Raw genomic sequence first — 9967 nt, 5'->3', positions numbered from 1 at the left:
ACCAGTAACTCTAAAATTTATAGATTCTTACTACACACAAGCGTATTTTTTTTTACGTTACCGCAAATGTATGTAGATATTACACAGGTATTTACACTCTATCCCACAACCAAGGAAAAACAAACAAATCGATGGCAAAATACTTAATGATATAAAATAATCAGAATCAGAATCAGCAATTGTATCGGAATAGGAAATTTAAAACAGAATCGGTAATTGCATCGGAATCTGGAAAAATATTGGAATTGGCCCATCACTAATATATATATATATATGTGTATCCATAGCCCTTGAGCCTCTGGAGGGGCATAGGTCATCTACAAATTTTTTGTCAATGCTTTTGTAGCGAGGAGTTCTTTTTGCAGGGTGAGGGTGCTGGCCCCATGCCTAACCTTCCTAGAAAGTACATACAGCGCCTAACCTTCCCAAATGGTCACCCATCTGGTACTGGCCAGGCTCAACGTTGCTTAAGTTCTGTGATCTGGCGAGAATCGTTGTCAACGTGATTGTGCTATATATATATATATATACATACATATATATATATATATATATATATATATATATATATATATATATATATATATATATATATATAATGTATGTGTGTAATACAAAAAGGTTTTTAAAATTTGAAAGACTTCATTTTATCTACTTCCTTTCCAGAAGATGAGACACATGGTCAAGTGTGGGTTTGATTGAACGAACTGGATTTGATTTTGGTGCACCCAGTTTTTAGTCCGTATCGTTAACCATTTAACCAACATCGATTTATGTCAGTTCATTTTAGTGTTTGGACGATTAATATGAATGGGGGAAATCGGAACTTTCTCGGGTATCGGAATCGGAAATTTTTTTTTTGAATCCCCACATCAGGAGTTCGTTTCTGTTTCGTTGAGATTCTAAGAACAACTGATCGTCACTTAAAATTGTATTAACGGAATATAGGTCAAGAGTTGTCGTCATAGTAACGACCACATGATGGCTAAATCTCATCTCCTTTATGTAAACAGTGTTACAGTGAGTACGCATTTGACGAAAACAGAGAAAAAAAAAATGTTAATTTCAAAACAAGTGAGAATAATGCAGTAATATTGTGTGCTAGTTACTATACATTAGTAATATAATAACGCTATAACAGTAATGCAATACCAGTAATATGATAAATTTATAATAGTAATCTAATAACTTTGCAATAGTAATATTCCGCCCTTAACTCTATACTAGTAATATAATAGCTTTATATTAGTAATATAATAGCTTTATATTAGTAATATAATAACTCTATAATATTAATATAATAGCTTTATAATATAAATATAATAACTCTATACTAGTAATATAATAACTATACTAGTAATACAATAACTTTATAATAGTAATGTAATAAATTTATAACAATAATATAATAACTTTATAATAGCAATATAACTGTATAATAGTAATGCACTAACTATAATAATATAATAAACTTTTTAATAGTAATATAATCATCTTTCATAACTATTAATCTTGATAATAATGATTACGATGTAGCAGTCATGAATACTGGTATATATATATATATATATATATATATATATTTACACAGTGATCACCACTTATCAAGGCCCGGAAGCCACTCAGGGATAAGAGTTATGTACAAACGCTGTGACATTAACATGACGACGTTTCGATATATAGTTATTAAACTCCAATCTCTCTTTCTCACACACACACACACACACACACACACACACACACACACACATATATATATATAATATAAAGCTGAATGTCTGTGTGTATATGTCTGTGATTCTGGTCACGAATAGGCTCCTATATGGTTGACTATTTTAAAAAACTGATTACATATAATGATAGAAGATGTATTGAGACACAGGAATGGGTATGTTTGATCTGGCAGAACGGTGGTTTATTAAAATTGTGGGGTCTGCGTTTGCGCCTGATCCACAAAGTATGGAAATAAAAAATTTAAAAATTAAAAAAATAACCTTTACAAGTGTTTTTGATATAGTTGTACATAAGAATACTTTGATTAGTATGTTTTAACTTAAATAGGGATGGTATAATAAAATTGCTGGGTCTGCGTTCGCGCCTGGCCTCCATAGAATGGAAATAGGCACAAACTTTAATAAAGACTTTTCATATCTATCTGCGTAAGTATACTTTGATAATTATGTTTCAGTTTGAAGAAATATGGTATAATAAAATTATGGGGTGTTCGTTCGCACCTAACCTCCATAGAATGGAAATATGTCACAAAGTTGAACAATGTTTTTTAATATAGATCCACAGAATATTGTGATAAGTGTTTCAGTGTGAACAGGTATGGTATAATAAATTATGAGGTTTATCTATTTTATTTTTACTTTCATCATATTTTGGTTTGGTTTTGATACCTCAAAATTCGAAGCTATCTCTTTACAACCCTTCCTTTTCATAACCTATCATACTTTCATAAATCAGAGTCCATTTTCTGTAGGCTGTTTTTGAACCCAGTCAACGACGGGTACTTTTTCTAGTATATATAGCGAGGAGTTCTTTTTGCAGGTTATTTGCAGTTTTGCAGGTTTGCAGTTATATATATATATATATATATATATATATATATATATATATATATATATATATATAACTAGGATATATATCACTAAGATATATATTAATACAACTAAGATATGTGTATTTATATCACTAAGATATATATACATACAACTAAGACTATATATTTTAATATGTATGAATAAAAAAATCAATACGAAAAATATATAAATGTTTATATCTTTTCTGTATTTATTTCCTATGTGTTGACGTGTAGGAATACAAAAAGTCTTTTGAAAAAAACAAGAATATTTCCTCCAATGCACATAATTTTCGACCGATCCTGCGATCTTCCTAAACACGTGTCAGTGGATAATTATATTTTAAAAATAATATATATATATGCCGCTCCCCATTTACGGTGTACCAAATTGGTCAAAGGGAAAATTATTCTCAACTCGCATGTAGGTAAAAATGCACTTTCGTATAGATAATTGAATTCGTCCAATGAGTATCGCTAACAAAAACAAATAAAAACATCTACATAAAAACGTGATACATTCAGTAGTCGGACGAGTTGGTCCCGTGGTAGAGGTTTAGGCTTCTTATCATTGGATCCTGATTTCGAATCTCGCTAGATTCAGCCACTGATGAGTCGTAGACGACGAAACACGTGTCAGTGGATAATTATATTTTAAAAATAATATATATATATGCCGCTCCCCATTTAGGGGGTACCAAATTGGTCAAAGGGGAAATTATTCCCAACTCGCATTTAGGTAAAAATAGATAGATAATAATAATAGGTATAGATAATTGAATTCGTGCAATGAGTATTGCTAACAAAAACAAATAAAAACATCATCTATATATATATATTAATCAAAATTAAAGCCGACCTACCTTTTTCCTCAGACACACTAATACAAATTATAAAACTCATCACTGATAGAACCTACTTTCAATTTAATAATTCTTACTATAGACAGAAATTTGGACTCCCTATGGGTAACCCCCTTAGTGGTGTACTAGCCTGCTTATTCTTAGAATTCTTAGAAACCAACTCTTTTAAACACAGACTTCCTAAAAACTCCACATATTTTAGATATATAGATGACATTCTTATTTTTCTCCCTAAAAACACACAAATAGAACAAATTAGAAATAAATTAAATTCAGTGGAACCATCTATAAATTTTACACATGAATCCGAACAAGACCACTCCCTAGCTTTTCTAGACATATTCCTCATCAGATCAGAAACTGATCTGAGTTTCAAAGTACATAGAAAGACCACACACAAAAACGACTATATTCATTACTACTCACACCACAATGATAAAATAAAGACGGGCATGATTATAGGTTTTTTCTTACGTGCCTTTAGAATATGCAGTCCCCAATATCTTAATGATGAATTTCAATATATTACGAATGTTTTAAGAAAACTACAATATCCATCCTATTTCATTTCTTACGCAAAGAAAAAAGCTACGAAAATACACTATAACATAAACACACAGAAAAATAAAACAGATACCTCACTATTAAACAGACATCTTTTCATTCCCACCCACACCAAAAACACAAAAATCTACGACACTCTTAATAGACTTGGTTTTCACCTGATACAAACAACTTCCTCAACCATAAAACAGACATTAAAAACTACCAAGCACTCTCCCAAAACCCTGACATCCGATGCCGGTATATATTCCATCCCATGTAACAACTGTCAACAAGCGTACATAGGTGAAACACAACGAAAATTGAAATTAAGACTTAACGAGCACAGAAGAGATATGAGGAATGGTAACGCCCTAAATGCACTCTTTTGCCATTGTGCAGAACACGATCACTCATTTAATTTAGATCAAGCGAAAATTATTAAATACGTGATAGATAGAGCTAAAAGAAGACTTTTAGAATCAGCACTAATTTTGAATACTAATACTATTACGCAAAGAAAAGGCTTCTACCATTTAACCCCTAGCATAGGGAAAATAATAATCAAAGAGCAAGGTATCAGGGTGGATCCTGGCTAGCCGTTTTTCTTTGAATGTTTCAGGAAAATGAGTAGTTTCGCAGAAGAGAAAAAAAGAAAAAAAAAAAAAAAAAAAATGTACATATTTATTTTTAAATGCATTTTAAAATTGTATATATAGACATCAAACAACCTTCCCATACGCACACATATTCGTCCTTTCCCGACATGGGTTGGATTTTAAAAAACTGTCTTTTTTCGCACGATCTATGACTTTTTCTTTTATCACATTTTTATTTCAATTATCCTGAAGATGTCCTCTGAGACAAGGACGAAACGTTGATTTTTTTAATAATTTCATTCGGTTTTTTTCTATTTTTTCTTTAAACATATATATATATATACAAAAACTAAGATTATATAAAAAGAACTAAAATTATATTATATATATATATATATAGAGAGAGAGAGGGGGGGGAATACATGACAATTAATCTACACAGAATCCTCTGCATTTCATTCTCGTAATGAATCGTCCAAACGCATGGCCTTTAAGATTTAAAGAAGTTTCCAATAAAACTCTATTGGAATTTACTTCATCATCATCCTCAACATCAACAGTAGCAGCAGGAGCAACAGCTGCTAATGTCCTCATCCTCATCACGACCATCTGCCCGTCCTTGGCAGGAGACAGGTAAGAGAGAGGGGAGGTAACTCTGCAGAAACGCCATATGACCACTTCTATGAAGAAACCTGAGGTCAAACCTGATGCATCCTACTGAGGTAATTAGTTGCCACAGCAACTATGGATTTCTGTGCAAAGCTGGCAACGTTGATTGTTTCATCCACGTGTCCAGGCAACCGCCTCGCCGCGTCCAGATGACGTACATGCTTGTGCGACATCGTGTTCGTGCGCAGACGTCCATCTCCCTCGTAGTGTCCTCAGTTGCTAGGAATCAGGCGGCAGGAACTGTGATTCGATACTGACAACAAGGAAACCTTGCTTGTAGTAATGAGCGTAATTAAAGTAGTTAGACTTCTACCAACACAATCAGTAATTAATATGGAAAATAAAAACATTGACAGCAACAGATAGAATTCGTCTCCCAACCACCCCATTTTTTTTTTTACATTTTTTTTTTTTTTTTTTTTTTGCTGGACTACTTTTACATTTTCTTCTACGATCCTGAATTTAGAGGAATTATCAATGAAAAGGTAGCTATGAATGAGTTTTGGGATAATTAATCACGACGGAATCGAGAATCGGATTAATCAGAACTTTTGGGGGGTATCGGAATCGGTATCAGAATTGGAAAAATTAATGCAAAGATTTCGATGCGAAAACCGATTATGTTTATTTTTATTTGATTTTGTTTTAAAGAAAATCTTCTACTGTTGGTAGTAGCAATAATAAAAAAATAAATATTTATTGATTTTAAACTATCAGTAAAACTAAAATCTATAAATTACCCCCCCCCTCCATAAGTGTATCTTTACGTTTGAGAAAATATATGCACATTTTACATATGTCTTACGGGAATCGGGAAAAATAACAATTTTATAGTTAAATATTTAGAGATTTATAAAGAATCGGTATCGGAATCGGAAAAAATATTGGAATCATCCTACGTATCACTCATATAAATACACCTTAGCCCACCGTAAGTGGGTTGATTAGGTGCAGAGAAATGAAGACCCAAATATCTTTATGTTTAAAGTATTAAATATCTTGTTTTTATAACGTCTCCGATCTTTAACGAAGCATTTAGGTGACCCCCTTTTAATTGCTCACTACTGTAATTAGGTGTGGCACAACGTTATAATTGAGGGGGGGGGGCAACAAGCCACCAATTCATTTGGAAAATAACAACAAAAAAAGTCAATCATTGACAACAACAGGCTGAACCACTTTCCCTTTATTATAGGTTGATCTATTTTGCTAGGATTTCTTTGACGATCCTTAGATTGCTCACCAGTGAAAAGATTTTTTTCAGTACAGTAACCCCTCACTGTAAATGTGTTGAACTCCTTACAAACCCAACTAGCTGTCAAGTTCCATCCCTTTACTGGGTATTTATCTCTCTCCCACAGTGAGAAGAAGTGGCACAAGTGTTGGAAAGTGGGATTAAAGAACTACCGCTCCAGGAGAGAAGCCTACAAAAAATGCCTGAGCAGCCCATAGATATTCTCGGTAAGGGCGCTTTAGACGATTAGCAATAAACTAACCCCGTCTCCAAGAAAAAAGGTAAAACCTGGGAGGGTGGACCTCCTAGAACTGTACATGACCAGTAACATACTGCCGTTTTCAGGGAGAAGGCCACTTCATAAATGGCCTAGAGACTGTTGTACTGATAGAAAAAACAATCTATTGGCTGAAACTGAGACCCCTCACTGTTGAGGTCTGCAAATACTGAAAAACTTTCTACTCTGATAGATTCAAGATGTTTGTTCACATTACATTAAATGTAATATGAACAAACATCTTACTGCACAACTCCCTGCTTATGATGTTCCCTATAAATCAAGTCACTAATCACAGTAGCCCGTTATGTCCCAGTGGTAATGTGCATCGTTTGGGGTGACTAAAGTGAACAAAAAAAAAAATCGACATCAAATTATCTTGACGTTTAAAGTATTAGATAGTCTCATTTTTATAACATCGTCAATCGTTAACGATGCACTTGTAATAATATCTAGCAACCTCAAGTTTGACGATCACTTGTCTTATGTATTCAACAGGGTTAATAGTTTTACGTGTTGCATATCCTGAGCTACCAAATTCCTCATGAATGGCACTTGCTGACTAGTCTTTATAAAACAATGATTTGTCCCCACTTGGAATATGAGTCCCTAGTATTTGCCGAAGTTGGCAAAGTATTCTCCGATTCTCTTGATTGTCTACGGCATCGGGCCATCAGATATATATTACATATTCTTTGCTGCTGGAGTATATGATCTGTTTGGATTAGATCTGTTTTCTACTCGTCGGATTGACAGTTGCATCTGTTCCTTATAGATTATTTCATGGTTCCTGCCCCACCGCAATGCTTAAATACCACCCTGTGTTGCAGCTGAACAGACCAAACCTGCGATGATATACATTCACATTAGAGCCATTATATAATCACATCAGTATTTACTCAAAGATGTACCGGCGATCTCCTTTGGCATTGTGTCCTGCAGTCCTGAACCTGCTGCCTCAGAATTGTGTGAATGAACATGTATCACTGTCACATTTTCAGAGTTCTGTATTGTCTAACTATCGTAATGTTCCTAAGTTTTATGCATTCCCTAATTAGCTTAATAGCCTGTCTATTGCTAAGAGTTTTTATTACCATGGCTTAAACAAAATTAAAAAAAAACAAGAAAACTTAAGTAACTTCTTCTGTAATTGCTTCAAACTGCAGCAAGGTGTAATAAAAAGTCATAAGATAAGGAGGCACTTAGTCAGGTGCAAAAGTAGGCAAGAACAGACCTGTCACCATCCCAGGGTAGAGAAGGCTCAGGCGACCGACAATAAGCCACAAACACTCTTCCAAAGGAAGAGATAATGTTTGTGAGGACGCATCTCTTAAGATCATACCTTATTTGTAAAAAGAAGGGTCTAATGGACCTAACCATACCCTTATTGTCAGAATGAGTCTAAGGCGAATCTCGGCTTCTCTGAACAGTAGGGCTAAAATCTAAAAGACAGCAAGATGTTTGTTTGCATTACATTTATGTGTTCTGATATTACACTTCATCTTTTTTGTCGCTCAGTGAAAAAGAAGATATTCTTTTAGACTGAGGCCATTTTTTATTTTTTGTCCCACTCCAGAGTTCATATTTTTGTAGAGATTGATTCCCCCCCCCCACATTAAAAACCGACCTTTTTTCTAATTCTCTCCTCATGGAGAGAGGCAAGTAAATAGAGACTATTAGTGTGTATGCATTAAGGAGGAAATCGAAAAATACTTATCTGGTTATTATTCTTAATCTTGCAACAAGAATGAAGCTAAAGGTTCAGGGTCCAAGCCGACTCTTCAAAATAGTCAATAAAAGTTTGTTTGTTTTTTTGGGGGGGTGGGGCTTCTACACTATGGGAACGAAATTTCGGAAATCGTAAAACTGAATTTCACATGCAAACAATGGTATGTGCGTATTCCTCGTATTTCTAAGATGAATAAATCAAAAGATTACGAAAATCGATAAGGTAGAAAACTATTTATTAAAGGAAATAGAAAATAGAATTTCAAGAAAACAATCGTATTTGCTTATTTAATACACAGGAGAGTTCAAAAGGGAGGTCATTTTCTGTTTCAATTTATTTTATAAAAACAAGATGCCCACAAATTTTCACCTGTTAACACGATTCAATTTTTTTTTTTTTTTTAATAATTCGGTAATATGTAGGTAATTTCGACTGCATAATTTGGAAGCTAACATTGTAATTTATTAGAATTGACAAAGAAAATCAGTAGAAACCATTGTTTTTTTTTTTAATCTGAAAACTCCATTTATCGATTACAGCATTTAGTTCTGATAGTGTAGAAGTACGTTTTTTCTTTTGAGTCGAGGATTCAGATATGAGACTGAATTAAAGAAGATGTTGATATACTATTTTTCATAAGAAGGATGACAGCAATGTAGGATATAGGGATGGTGAAGAGACGTGATGTATAAACAAAAATAAACGAAGACATACTTCTTCAAGTATTCATTTATTTTTCAAACGATCTTTCACATATAAATCAGTAAGTATGAACCTACTGTTAAATATAACCGGTATGGTATAATGTTTCTGATAATTTCGAGAGTAAACTTCTCTTTCTCAAAAAGAAAACCAACCTAAAGCATACCGTAAAAACGGAACAACGAATACAATGCAGGATGCCAGCAATGCTTCAAGCATATTATTTTTCGTTTATTCAAAGGACTTTCTTATGTAAGTACACTTTTTTAAAATTTTCTTTCGTTTGTTTTAAGTAAGTTTTCATTGAAACATGAATTCAGAATAACAAGACCTCGAGCACTCGATTTAAATTGAAACAAAAATAAAACGAAATTGTGAAAAAAATGTGACACTTACCGTACAGAAGACTAACTCACAAATGGCATTAACAGTTAAGTGTGAGAGAAGGCAAGATGATGTTGTACAGAAGAAGAAGACCTACAAAAGAGAAGAGAAAAATCCCAATTGAGAATAATGTCGAATTGGCATCAATACATTTGTAGCATCAAAATTAAAAAGACAAGCAACGTTTATTTTACACAACGAGTGCGCGACTTCGACTCCGTTGTTGGTGCTTTTATTTTCTTACATTATTACTGTTAAAAAAATAATAATAAACCAAACACTTTGGTTGCTACATCACCACTACGACTACTTTTCCAAGTTGATGTCACTGAGCATCAACTTACAACATTCCAAAGATAGGGACCAACAACTGTTTCTGTCCA

The 9967-nt window shown here is 33.4% G+C and overlaps 1 protein-coding gene across 7 annotated transcripts in view; it reads right to left on the bottom strand.

Annotated features, from left to right (window-relative positions):
- Positions 1–9967, bottom strand: part of LOC145284828 (myocyte-specific enhancer factor 2C-like) — a 347716-nt gene that overhangs the window by 187757 nt on the left and 149992 nt on the right. For all 7 annotated transcript variants that reach the window (XM_080133798.1, XM_080133802.1, XM_080133806.1 and 4 more), the window contains one exon: positions 9597–9677. The gene's annotated coding sequence lies outside the window, so the exon portion shown is untranslated. The remainder of the gene's footprint in view (positions 1–9596; positions 9678–9967) is intronic.

Source organism: Euprymna scolopes, chromosome 9 (assembly GCF_053919585.1).
Source record: "Euprymna scolopes isolate OS-2025 chromosome 9, ASM5391958v1, whole genome shotgun sequence".
In the NCBI taxonomy this organism is placed as follows: Eukaryota; Metazoa; Mollusca; class Cephalopoda; order Sepiida; family Sepiolidae; genus Euprymna; species Euprymna scolopes.
The sequence above is the reverse complement of the archived record's forward strand: the minus strand, read 5'-3'. Positions and strand labels throughout refer to the sequence as shown.